This window comes from Artemia sp. Qi Xiang Cuo, chromosome 13 (assembly GCF_049724085.1).
Source record: "Artemia sp. Qi Xiang Cuo chromosome 13, ASM4972408v1, whole genome shotgun sequence".
In the NCBI taxonomy this organism is placed as follows: Eukaryota; Metazoa; Arthropoda; class Branchiopoda; order Anostraca; family Artemiidae; genus Artemia; species Artemia sp. Qi Xiang Cuo.
Window position 1 is genome coordinate 7,779,427 of NC_142806.1, and position 14,220 is coordinate 7,793,646.

At 34.2% G+C, this 14,220-nt stretch overlaps 1 protein-coding gene across 1 annotated transcript in view; it reads right to left on the reverse strand.

Moving 5' to 3' along the window:
* The window catches only part of LOC148944896 (uncharacterized), a 49,549-nt gene extending 35,889 nt beyond the window's left edge, over positions 1 to 13,660 (reverse strand). Inside the window, exons 1-2 of the mRNA XM_089098886.1 lie at positions 13,643 to 13,660; positions 3,122 to 3,229 (exon numbers count right to left, since the gene is read on the reverse strand). The gene's annotated coding sequence lies outside the window, so the exon portion shown is untranslated. The remainder of the gene's footprint in view (positions 1 to 3,121; positions 3,230 to 13,642) is intronic.
* Between the last annotated feature and the right edge of the window lie 560 nt (positions 13,661 to 14,220).

Here is a 14,220-nt window from a genome sequence, read left to right on the forward strand (position 1 = left end):
GCCAAGCGCGCTTGCATAAAGGTTTGAATAAGCCTGTTAGCTTTAAAAATAAGAGATGAAAAATAAGAATGAAAGAGTAGGAAGAGATGTATCGGTACCAGACGGCCTTTAGGCCGTAAACTACGGGGAAAAGGCAGCTCGAGTACATGTACTCTCCACAAGTCAACCAGATCTTATATTATGTATTGAATTGTATGTGAATGTTATATTATGTATTTTTTTTCAATTCTAATTGTATAAATTTTGTGAAAATGTGTAGTCAGAGGCCAAACGAAGCCCGTTTAGGATTCAAGGTGCGTTTTTTGAGAAGAAGAAGAATAAAAAAAGAGACTAAAAAAATTTAAACAAGAATATTAACAAATACTAACATTATAAATATTAATAAAAATATTCAAATATAGACATCATGTTTTAAGTAGAGAGAAAAATGAAGATACAGTTTTCACTTGTAATAAAACATGTAACAGCCACACCTTTCATTGCAAACAAAAATAAATACAAAATTTACAAAATTTTGGGAGTGGCTATCCACTTAAAACTATTTGCCTACAGTTCATTAGCACAAACTATTTGATGAATAGCATACAGTTCGGTGTTTCATTTATTGTAAAATCGACAAAAAAAAAGAGAAAAATATTATCATCCAGAAAATCAACCCCTTTTGACAATCTGGATGTGTAATAATTTCGTTTAATTTAACTGTATATCCATCCCGCTGAACTTTCCCTGAAAGTTTCAACTTAAAGCTCTATTACATTCCTGAGTAATTGCATCTACAACATTTCGACAACCTGAATTCACTTAAAGTCCTCTGACTTAGTTCAATATATTTGGGCATAGTAATAGTAGGAGTAATGGCAATAGCCTCAGTTACACATTGCATTACTCGCAGTCGCAAGTAGTCACAGTCGTAGGTACTCGCAGTCTCGGACAGAATAAGTTACAATCACAGTCATCAGTTGTTGATGTCTCAATCGAATTAGTAAAAATGCTAGTTGCAGGTAATGGTAGTCACAGTCAAAATTTGTCCAAGTCGTACATAGTAGCAGAGACATAAATAGTGGAAGTCATTAGTAGTTTCTGCCGCGAGTAGTTAAAGTTAACATTTAGCCATTGTTGCAATGGAAAGTAGTAGCAGGTGCAGTCACAAACAGTCATAATTACAAGAAGTCGCATTTGCAAGAAGTCAAATTCGCAAGCTGTAGCAGCTTCAACAGTTGCTAGTCACTTCTAACTTCAATTTCCAATCAAATGAGGCCCTTCCAAAGTTTCTAAGACTTACAAGTGAAGTATATTGGAAAATACTGCATGGTGTCCACTTTGTACTTTACTAAGGCAGCGGTGCAATACCTATGACAAGTATTTCAATCCCATTCAGGATTCTAACATACATGTTCAAGCATAGGAATTAAACTTTTTTTTAGACAAGACCACAACACTTATTTTGACCCATAGCCGTTTTTAGCGGCTTCAGGCTGTTTTTCGAAATACCCTTAAATTTGTTCTCAAAATAAAATTTTACTATTCAGACTGATTTAGATAATAATTACTATGCATAAATCAGCTAGAAATGATAATTTTTCCTCACTTGCCAGTTTCTTTTTTTAATTTTTCTAATTTTTATATTTTTTTATTAGAAAACGTTTTCTAATTTTTCTTTACAATGGGCCACGAGCAATTACTGTGGGCCATAATCCATTACTATGTTGCAACTATGAATATATATCACACAGGAAAAAAGTCTTCGGCTTTTTTTTGCTGGATATAGTACACAACTAACCCCAGCTGCAACAGACATCATCATATAGTTTCACTATAACGTCAATTATGGTTGTAATAAGCAATTATGATGTCATTCATCATCTTATATAAGAAAGTGCAATTTTTGTTCAAAAAACTGATTTTATTTTAAATATTTTTGTTTTGTTACTTACAAAAGCCCTAGATATAGCAATTTCCTTTCAAATGAGCAATTTAACAGCTCTCTATGATGTTCCAGTGCCCCGCCAGTAGTGCAGAAGCAACAAAAAAACGATACAAAAGATCACACATTAGTACTACCCATGCAGAAAAGGATTTTCTTTGTTGTTCAATCCAGGGGACTTTGGGTTTTGAACCATTGCAATTCTTAAGGTGTACTTTCCGTTTTAATCCGACGTCATGTTTAGGGCCTTTCAGGCTGTTGTTTGAATTTCCTTTAAACTGTTTTCAAAGTCACATTTTACTATTAAGACTAATTTAGATAGCCTAATAATTACCAATCCTGAATCAGCATAAACGGCAATTTTTTCTAACTTGCCAGTTTTCTTTAAAAATCGTTTATTAATTTTAGGTTGTTATAGGCTGTTATTTGTTCCCTACTAGGTTGCAAATAGTGCAGATAGTGAATTGGTCAAAGGTAGTGGTTGACAGTGAAAACTTGGTCAAAGTGATCAAAGATTTGAGAGCCTGATTAGAGGAAAGCCAAAACAGATAGTCCCTGTGAGAGGCAAAACTGACATAAATTTTTCAGAGTTGTATAATAATGATTAGTTTCAATTCTTCACAATAGTCTATCATCCTAGGTTAGAACTGAGACGGATAAAAATGAAGTACGGGTAATTCAAATAGTCTCTCAGTTCTGTGACCTATTTTAAGGATATTGGAGAACAAAACATGATTCAAAATTCACTCTGTCCACAGGACTTGCAGACAAGTGGGCAACTGATACTGTTCATATTATATGGGCTTTGCCTACAGGGAAAACCTACTGGAATCATATACTGCAGCAATATTGATTATTTAAAGCTACAAATAAATACCTGTTCACTAAAAAACTGTTTTGAAAAAAAAAGAATTTCTTCTTTATTAGTAAGTAGAATAAAATTCTTTTTACAAAGAACAACAAAAACAACTAAATTTGAGAAAAAAAAATATTTGAGAAACTAGCCCTTGTTTTAGTCCCACCACTGAATTGCCGATCTAAAGAAAGGATCCTTAACTATTCTTATTGCAGATCTAAAGATACTAAGAGAACTACCAGTAAGCCAAATGGAGAAAGACCTGTTTCAAAATAAAAAGCTGTGATCAGTCACGTGCTTTACAAAAAGCTAAAAAGCCATAAAAGTTAACAAAAGCTTACTTTTTCACTGTCATAACAAAAATATTCTCCATCATCTTCAAATTGACTACAACTATTGTTTCTCACTTTGTCAATGTCAATAGCTACAGCAAATTCATCTTTGACTTGCTGAAAAAAAATCCAAATCAAAATTAATGTTATCAAAGTATAAACATAAAGAGAAGGGAAAAACTTAATCTTATTTCCAAATTATGTATTTTATGGACTGATAGATGATCTGTCAAACATCATGAGACAGTTGAGGTTACTTTCGATAGACTTTACTTCATCCTGTTCAGCAGAATACAGAAACATTTTGATACATCAGCAGTTTATATTATATAAATATATTTTTTTAATTAGTTACTTTGGATGAAGATAGCCTAGCTATTCCAGAGAAATACTTCACGTGACTGTCTATGCTAGAGCAAATTTGCCAGGACATATCTGCCACTTAAAAATAAATAAGATAATTTAGCCCAATCCTTCTTTTAGCATGTTCAAGGGTGTGAAAATAAAAAGCTTTTAAAAATACAACAAAGGAAAAAAAATTTGAACATTGCAAGGAGTCTTTGTAAACAATAAAATTTAAGGCCCTGTTCCAATCTTAAATAATTAAGAGGAAACGGTGACATGAAAATGCTGTTTCCTTAGAATTTTAACCTATGTGGCACAGAGATCTTAGGGTAGATTTCTAACAGGACCGGAAAAAGACCCCACCTATGAACAATAGCATACAAAAAAAAACCTGAACTGAAAACAGTCTCTAAAGAAGCTAACATTGCAAACTTATGAAGATTTCCCCAATTGCAAAAATGAGGGAGCCTAAGAAGGGGGCATTTTTTTCATCTTCGATTCGTTTTTAACAAGTGTTCTGGATTTGTTTGTTTTCATAAAAAATTTAAAAAGATAATGTATAAAGATATTTGAGAATGTCTATTTCCAGCACACATCAGTTTATCTTGAGATGAAAAAATACTGAAAGAATTTTATTCACTTACACCTAATGTATGAGGATCCTAACCTCCTATTTTATATCTCAGATCATTTCTCAAAATATGAATGTTCATTCTTTTCAAATAAGTGGTCTAAGGACTCGGATTTAAATATTATTTAACTCCTGTATCATTTTCTTGTAGGAGAAAAAAAAAATTAAATTTAAACAGTTTGGCAAAGATCAGGGAGCACTATGATAGCCTAGTGGCACTTTGAACTAAACAAAACCAGATAAATAACATTTTTATCGGATGCATTTGGGAAAAAGGGCGTGGGAGGGGCTATTTGCCCTCCAATTCGTTTTGACTCCTAAAAAGGGCACTAGAACTTCCGATTTCCAATTTAAATGAGCCCCCTCCGAAGTTTATGTGACGACCTCTTCTATATGAAGGCCCTCTGGAAAAAAAATGAATAATAAAACATTGAAGCCGTACAGTCTGTACTAAAGGCAACGCTATAGCGTTGCCTCTGACAAGGGGAAACATAGACCTGAAATATAGTTTCCTAGGAATTTGAACCTATGTTATAGAGGGATCTTCTGGTAGATTTCTACCAGAACTGGAACTGGAAAACTAGGACTGAAAAATACCAACACCTATGAACTATAGCATACAATAAATTTCTGAACTGAAAACAATCTCTAAAGGAGGTAACATTGCAAACTTATCAAGCTTGCCTAAATTGAAAAATCAGTAGCTTAAGAAGGGGGCTTCTTTTGTTTTATCTTGGATTTGTTTTGAACAAATCTCTGGTTTGTTTTCCTCAAAAAGTTTAGACAGATCCTGTAGTACTTCTCTAGCATAAAGGTTTATTGACCCAGGCTACCTACAAAATAAAGCAACGTCTAAGCACAGCACAAGCATTAAGTAAGCGCAAACATGGTATAGGCACAAGCAGGGAATTAAGCACAAGCATTGTGGTAAAGCCTTTCTAATTAAGTCAATTTGGAATTTATTAAAAATATATTAAAACGCAAATACAAAGTTTCGAAATACCACTTTTTTTTATTAAGATAAGGAACATATCTTGCCAAGTTTCTGCTTAACGGGAAATTGAGAAATCACCACTTCCTAGCTATTGCTTGGGTTGGGTCCAGGAAGATGTGGTTGATAAAAATGTATAAAAGATACATTTTATGGGAAGGGGCAGACCGATACTAACTTTATGCCGGACATAAAGAAAGAAAAACGAGCAAAAATGGGGTTTTTATAGGCCAAATGAAGATACTGAATTTTTTTTTTTTTTTAATATTTCGAAAGGACAAACGCCTCTCTTCTTCAGCGCGAAACGAAACGATGTATCAATAAAAGCCAAAAATTAAAAGAATTAAAACCAACTACCTAACAACCATAAAAGCGAGTTATTCGCCAATATCCGCGATTTTGCTCGTTTTTCTTTCTTTATGTGATGTCAGCCCAATATGGTTTAAGAAATTATCTTTATGCCGGACTGACCTCTGGTCCGTTGTTTTATAAATACCTTGGAATTTTGTCGGATCATTGTAAGTGTCTAAGTATCCTATTATATATCATTGTAGTTTTCCGAGACTTTTGGTCTACTTGGGACAGCCAGTCCCAGTAGAAAATATATATCTGGTATTATTATATGTATATTGAATAAAATTATTGTGTTATAGCCAACCTCTCTACAATCTACCTTTAGCCCCTCGAACATATCCAGCTGGTACGCCTCATTAGTTCGGTCATAGCCGAAGGCACGCTACCAAAGTTTAGTTACCTTAGGGCCATAGTTTACCTCCCCTATAAAGGGAGAATAAAGTCATCTAAGACTACACCACTTAAATACCATAAATACACCTTACCACAACTGGTGGCATTGCGGATAAACTGGGTCGAGAGGGCTAGATAAAAATATTAGATTGAAATAAAATGGCTTTACCAGAGAAAAAAAATGACTTCCCTATCAACAGTACTTGAAATTGCAAAAATTATACCGGAATACGCGGGAATTTCAGATGTAGATGAGTCTATCCAAAAATTAAAGATTTTCGACGAACTAACTGAATCGTTTGAGGATACGGTCAAAGAGCAATGCGTTGCATCCAGATTAAAGGGAAGCGCCCTTAAACATTTTGAGGTAATTAAGGAAAAATAGCCCAAGAACATCAGTACTCTAATTGAGACAAGCATCTCCAAGAGGCTAAGAACTAAGGTAGTGTACAATACCTCAACTAGTATCAGGGAATATGCCAACAAAATTTGTAGATCTGTATGCTTACAGTTAGAGAAAAGCGTAAATGACGAAACAGTGAAGAAAGTACAACTACATACTTTTACCTAAGGGTTACCAAAAAAGGTATTAAGACTAATATTATCAGGGAAACCTGAAAATTTAGAGCAGGCTATAATACTAGTGGAAACAGAGGTAAAAATTGACGAGGCTATGAAAAAGTTTGATCAGATGTCAATAAATAACACAGGATCCCAAGAAAGTATAAAATATGAAAGGGGACAGAAGAGGGGGTACTTTGAGGAGCCAAATCGTGAACCAAAAGGGCACGAGGAAGGCCAAACTCTCCCACCATGGACTGACCCCTCCCCATTTGACGACAAATTACATGGTATTATATCCTTAAGGACTTGGAATACCAAGTATTATGGACAACCACCACCCCCTCCCGAGGAAAACTATAGAGCAAATAGTGACAAGTCAAGAATATATAGAAATAGGTACAGACTTCAAGAGTAAGGGAAAATTACCAAGCAATATAGGAAAGAATCAATTGCTATTATTGTCGCAAACCACATCAGTATGCAGCAGGTTGCTGGTATAGAATACCCAAAGAAGGCCAGACGTACAAGACAAGATACCAGTTCAGAACGCAGGGGGCAGAAATTTCGGAAGGCAGGGAAAAAATAATACTTGGCAAACACATAGTAATATTCCTAAAGTTAGACCCAGGAGGCAAATGGTTAACAATACCCATGGTCAAAGTAGCAACGCTGAAGAAAACTTGGATAAACCCAGAAACTGTTGGCAAACAGTGGGTATTTAAAAAGGGAAACCAGCCTGTAAGGGTCGAAATAGCTGTTTCCTTACAAAGACCCCTATATACTTTAGAGTTTTGCGATACAAATAAAAATAGTATTAATTTACCGTTTCTTCGCTGTTTTAAACGAAAGTGTATCAAAAACTTGTCATGCGTGTAAGTTATGGATGCGTAAGAATCATTATTTCGAGAAAGAGTTTTTAAAAAAAGCTTTCATAACTTCAAAAGTTGAGTAAGTATATGCACGAATTCCCTGACATCAGTAAAAGAACACAGAATGGCAATTTTGGGGGAATGTTAATTAAAATTTAGCACAGGGGATAAAGAAATAACACGTAACAGTGATAATATGCAAGCAGCTACCATTCCCTTGTATTCTAGAAGTAGATGCTATCAGAAAGTATGGGATCGTATGGGAATCCATAACCGATACAATAACCATAAACCCGGCAAATAAAACTAATAGGCAAATTTGCGTAACAACAGATAAAGAGAGTGACGATTCGAATTATAACCTGAAAATAAGCGGTAAAATCACAATAGAAGGGGGAGGAACAGCTCAAGTTCTAGCACCATTAAATACAAAAGAAGGAAAGGTTAGAACAATGGACGCCATGATAGGAGGATACAACCTCGAAGAATATCCCACGATTTTCGTGGAAAATCATGTTATTAAAATTGAAAATGGTATCACATACTTAAAACTATCAAATCTAAGTAATAATAAAGTAAAACTGAACTAAATAGAACTTGGGTCAGTGGAAAAGATTTCAAATTCAGGAATAAAATCTCTAAACAGTCCAGAATTAAGCGTAAATTTCACTAACCACGAACAATTATCCTCATTAAAACCGCAACCACAAGAAAAGTATGGAATGTCGAAAACGGATTTTTTTGCAAAAATTTGATTTAAAACATTTACTGGAAAACGTAAAAACCCGGGTGGAAAATATTCTTTGGGATTTTAAATGGACTTTTGCAAGACACAAAGCGGATTACGGATTAACTCACTTAATAACGCACAAAATATCAACAGAGGGCCCTCCAATCAAAAAGTCACCGTATAAAACACCTTATAATCTAAAACCATGGCTATAAAGCCAAATAAAGGAAATAGAAGATCAGAGAATAATTAAAGAAAGTGTTAGCGATTGGTGTTTTCCACTAGTAATAGTGGAAAAAAAGATAACACCTGGAGATTATGTATAGATTTTAGAGCGCTAAATGTCGTCAAGGTAAAAGACGTAATGAAGTTACCAAGAATTGATACGATTTTAGATTCGATAGGAGGTACAAAAAACTACACTAGTTTTGACTTAATAGCAGGATATTGGCAAATCGCTTTAGATGCAGAAAGAAAGCATAAAGCTACAGTAATCTTAAACGATGGTGGAATGTTCACATTTGAACGTATACCTTTTAGCTTATCATTTAGTCCAAATTGTTTTATTTGACTAATGAATTTAGTATTAAAAGATAACAAACCAGGAAGGAAAAAAGATACCTGGGCTTATTTAGATGATGTAATTTTATTTAATGAAAACCTGGAAGACCACTTGGTCGGACTTATACTGGAGAAAATACTGCAGAATTTTGAAAAAGCCGGCTTAAAGTTAAAACCAGAAAAGTTAAAAATAGTAGTGCCAAAACTAGTTTTTCTTGGACATCTGATAAACCAAGGTACTATTTCACCAAATCCAGAAAAATTTACAGTCATAGAAAATTTACAGCCTCCTAAAGACCAAAGAAGCTGCAGATCAGTTTGTGGTTTGTTAAGCTATTTCAGACGATATATTAAAAATTATGTAACTATAGCGCAACCTTTGACAAACCTTTTGAAAAAATCAGATAAATTCGAATGTCCAGAGGACGCAAAACAAGCACTGGATGAAATTAAAAGGCAATTATTACAGGCACGAATACGTAAACTACCAGATTTGTCACAAGACTTCTGTTTACAAACAGATGCTTCGGGGTACGGTATTGGAGCCATATTATTAAACATAAATTCGGAAGCAGTAGAATCAATAGCCCAATACGCCAGCAAGTCACTATCGGAGGCAGAATGAAAATATTCGACAGTTGAAAGGGAATGCTTAGCAATTGTCGTTTTTACAGAATATTTTCTACAATTTTTACTTGGAAAAAAATTCATTTTACGCGTAGACCAAAGATTATTAATTTGGCTATATACGATGCAAAAGACTTCAGCACGACTGACACTGTGGATACTACGTCTGCAAGCATATTCATATACCCCAATATATATAAAGGGCCGTACAAACATTTTACCAGACTATTTATCACGAAATCCTGATACGGAAGGAAATTTGATTACAACCGTCCAGAACAAACTGGAAGGGGTAGAAATACTATCTAATGAAAATACTTCGAATCATCAGGATAAAGATGACTTGTTTTTAGCGATGAAATCCTTTTTATCAAAAGGAACGGAACTGCAAGAGCACTTTAAACATTTTTTAAAGGACTTAGATGATTTTGATCTTCATGAAAGTCAAAATCTTTCGGTAAGATAATATAGACCATCGCAAGAATATAGAAAAAATGACTTAAAAATTATTCCAGTAATTCAAAATTAACTGGAAGGAGAAATTTTACAGATGGCACATGCAACGATTGGCTGTCAAATGGGAGAAGCGACAACTATAAGGAGGCTAAAAGGAAATTTTTATTTTCCAAAAATGTACTCAAAAGTAAAAGCTTTTATACAAAGCTGCCAAGAGTGTGCCAAACAAAAGTCACCCCCAAAGACCCCTAGGGCCGAATTAGATCTCTACCCCACCCCCTCAGGGGTAGGAGAATTAATGTCAATAGACATTTGGGGAACAGGAGGAAGTTTACCAGTTTCCAGGAAAGGAAACAGGTGTTTACTAACCGTAGTTGACCATTTTAACTCATACTTATACGCTTTTCCAATTAAAGATGAAAAGACAAAAACCATTGCGAAAATTTTAGTCAACCGCCTCTTTTTGGAACACGGAATTTTTCCTAGAATTTTACTTAGTGACAATGGGCCATGTTTTAGAGCTAAATGATTAGACGAAAGTACGGAATATCTGGATGTGAAACGATGGTTTACATCGTCTTATATGGCAGCAGCTAATGGAAAGGTTGACCGCAAACATAGGGAATTAGCTTACATGCTGGGGATACATGCAAGGGCGGAAAATAAAAATTGGGATGAATATTTACCATTTGTAGTATTTGCAGTAAATACGGCTTTTTCACGTTCCTTAAAAGAAACGCCATTTTTTGTACAACATCTAAGAGATCCCAGAATTTGCTTAGATGAAATACAAAATGATAAAAAAAAGCTATGGAACAAGTTAAAGACAATCTGGAAGATGCGAAAACAGAACAAAAAGAAAAATATGACAGAACAAGCAAAATAAGACAAATTATTGTTTAGGAGACTTGGTTTACGCAAACAAAACCAACCTGGAAGGGACAAAAAAGTTAAAACCGAAATGGGATGGGCCCTACAGGATGGTAAAAATTCTACCAAATAACTTAACATATGTTCTAAAGCATCAATATGATTAGGATGAAGAATTAGTAAACCATAATAGAATGAAAAGGGGATTTTTTTATAACCATGGTAATCAGAGCCTATTCCTTTAGACAAAGAAATAGAGGAAACAATTTCACAGGTATCTTCCAGAAGACCATGGGAATTTTTTGACCTTTTTAACAAACATAGAGGTTGGGAGGAGTGGAAGGAGTATTTAGCCCAGTCTTGGCTACAAACTCCCCACAACAAAGAAGAGAAAAAGGAAAATATTCGGTGCTCATCGGATACTAGCGATGAAGAGCCTCAAACACAGCCTAATGGTTTAGAACGTGATAAAGCAAAGGTGAAATCCAAAGAGGAAGAAAAATTGGAAGAGACCAATGAATTATCTGATTTTCATACATTAGACTCACTAACAGTCTTAACACAAAAATAGCTTTTTGAAACAACGCCATCTACCAGACGCGAGCTAACAGAATGTGACACCGATAATTCTTCTACAGAAACAGATATAACTAAACCTGGGCCATCGTTAAGAAAACCCTCCTTAAGAGAGAAATTATGGAGAAAAGTAAAGAAACCAGAAGGACACCAATAAGTCCCTTCGTCAGCAGCACAAGTAGCTAAATCACTTATGAAAAAGGCCAAACATCATGAGAAACAAAGATTAAAGATATTTGAGAGGCAACAAAACCGCGCTCGAATTCAGAGGCGTGTAAACCACACTTTAGAGACCAAGGAAAAACTTGCAAATATTATAAAAAAGAGAAACAAAAATTTGGAGTCAAAAATTCAGACCAGGAAACGGAGAAAGGGAGGACAAGCGTGGCCCCCAGCCGATTAATATTTGAATAAAATAATGATAACGGAAAAAAATAAATAAAAATAAAACGAGTAACGAGCCTCTAAAGAAATATCTATATTTTTCTTCCTTCAATCGGTATGCAAATAACGTCAAAGTTTCCTTCATAATATATCTCGCCAGTAAAAATTATTATCGTCACGTAGAAAAGAAACTCAAAAAAAAAATTAGCCTAAAGACTCGTAAGTTCCCAGAAAATAAATAAGCTCAGATCTAAAGTGAATGCATAGCTTCCTGCAAAAATTTTGTCTCCGAGACGAAATAAAACTTCGCAAATGGTGTACTGCCAAGACATGTTAAAAAGAATTACATTACATAAAAGAAATTAAGTAAGGCCACGTAACTTTTAAATAGGTGTAGTGAAACTAATTGAATTATACATATTCAGAATCAGCATTAAAAGGCGATTCTTTTGATATGTATATTGAAAAAAAAATAATTTGGGGGATAATTTAAAAAAAGGGTAGTCTGCTGAAATAGGGTCATTGGAAGCTAGCAAAGTTGGAGTGTGCTCAATCACTGCTGGTCTCTCGTTGTTAAGTAAATGCAAAGCATCTACTGAGCTTTGACTCTCTGAGGTGGCACTTTAAGTCTAATTTGAAAAAAAAATTGTTTTTGAAGAATTTTAAAATAAATATAATGGGAAAGACAGCAAGAGTTTACATTAAGTGCGCACTACATGTAAAAGCTAGCTGCAATCTTATCATAATTAGTTATAATGAGATATAATAAAAAAAATATTAGTTACACAAGGTGAAAAGGAAAAAAAATTTGAAAGACAATAATTAAGCGCTATAAAGATTTAAGCGAAACTTAGAATAAGCTTACAAAGCAAAAAAAGTGCCAGGTAAAAGAAACGAAAAGCAATATAAAAATAAATTATAACCTAAAAACTTACCAGGAGGTAAAAGCCAACGACAAATCAATTAAAAATAACCAATAAATCTCATCGTCACAATCAAACCACAGTAGTTCAAGGTAATAATTTTAACTCTAGCGATGTATTGTATCTGAGAAAACGAATTGGCACAGGAGATCCCTAGTTTAAACAATTGGTTTTCACCTGTGTCAACCCAAACACCCAAATCTCAATCCGTTGAACCCTAACACAAACTAAACGTATCCACTTTTTCTTTGAAAATAAAATATAACATTACACAACGGAACAAAATTTGCAGTAATGAACAGAAATTCATTCATACAACGTTCCCAGATTTAAGCTTATCAATAAACCACAGATAGTGGAAATCGTATTCAAAGCTATGTAGCCTTGCAAAGAGAATTGTTGTCTCTCCTTGGCAAATAAAATAAGATCTTAATTAAAACTAAAATAAAATCTGTAACCAGTATGTCGTAAAAATTGCATGTGATGAAGAAATGAGAACTAACAAATGCGGGGCAAAACATAATTAAAAATGTTCTAAAAATCAGCCGAAAAAAATACAGTACTTTTCTAACACGAACACTTTCAGACGAAGAAATTTAAATAATGTCAAAAAAATACAGGTTGCGAAATTAGACCCCCCCCCCCCACCTCTTAAAAATAAGGAGATAATGAATTTGACCATAGAAGGGCAATCAGAATAAAAACTTGTCAAGGCTATTGAAAAAAACATGAAAAAAATAAATATAGGCTTAAAAACAAAAACTATTTTACCGAAAAAGCGGAAAAAGACTTGAAAAAAATCCTTAGGCTTCATTGAAGTAAATAATCAAAAAAAGAGAAGGGTTCAAGTTGAAAATATAGCAACACGAAATTAAAGGAAAAGAAATTCAACGGAATCAGTTAAACTCTGTTATACGCGCATATTGAACTGACTGAACGAGACTAGTACAAAAATTGCACTAAATAAGGACAAAATAAGTAGCATTAATAATACGGAGCCACCGTTACAGTGGTTAACTCGGGCCGAGATTAATAGAAATATTGGAGAAATGCTCCAAGTAGACAGGAGAAAATCATGCTTTCTTATGCGGGAGTCGTTTTCGGAAAAAATGACTAACATGGCATAAAAAATTAAAAGAATACACATAATATCTGTAAGGACTTAAGTTGAATTTTAAACTTAAGACAAGACCACTAAAAGTTGGGAAGTTAAAGTGAAAATAGTCATTATCACTTGTAAGTAAAAAATAAATTACCGTGTGCATGAAGGCAAGGCAACGGAATCAGTTAAACTCTGTTATACGCGCGTATTGAACTGACTGAACGAGAATAGTACAAAAATTGCACTAAATAAGGACAAAATAAGTAGCATTAATACTACGGAGCCACCGTTACAGTGGTTAACTCGGGCCGAGATTAATAGAAATATTGGAGAAATGCTCCAAGTAGACAGGAGAAAATCATGCTTTCTTATGCGGGAGGCGTTTTCGGAAAAAATGACTAACATGGCATGAAAAATTAAAAAAAATACACATAATATCCGTAAGGACTTAAATTGAAGTTGAAACTTAAGACAAGACCACTAAAAGTTGGGAAGTTAAAGTGAAAATAGTCATTATCACTTGTATGTAAAAAAAAAATTACTGTGTGCAAGAAGGCAAGGTATATTTCGTGCAGAAGGGCCACTTTGTTTGAGAAAAGAATTGCCGAAGAGAAAACTGTGGCCACAAATCAAAAAGTGTGGCAATACTACACGATATAATTAATTATTGTGTGTGCAGGTTCATAATAGTCCTTTTAGCTGTAGCTGATGACAAGAGAACTTAGAAACGTT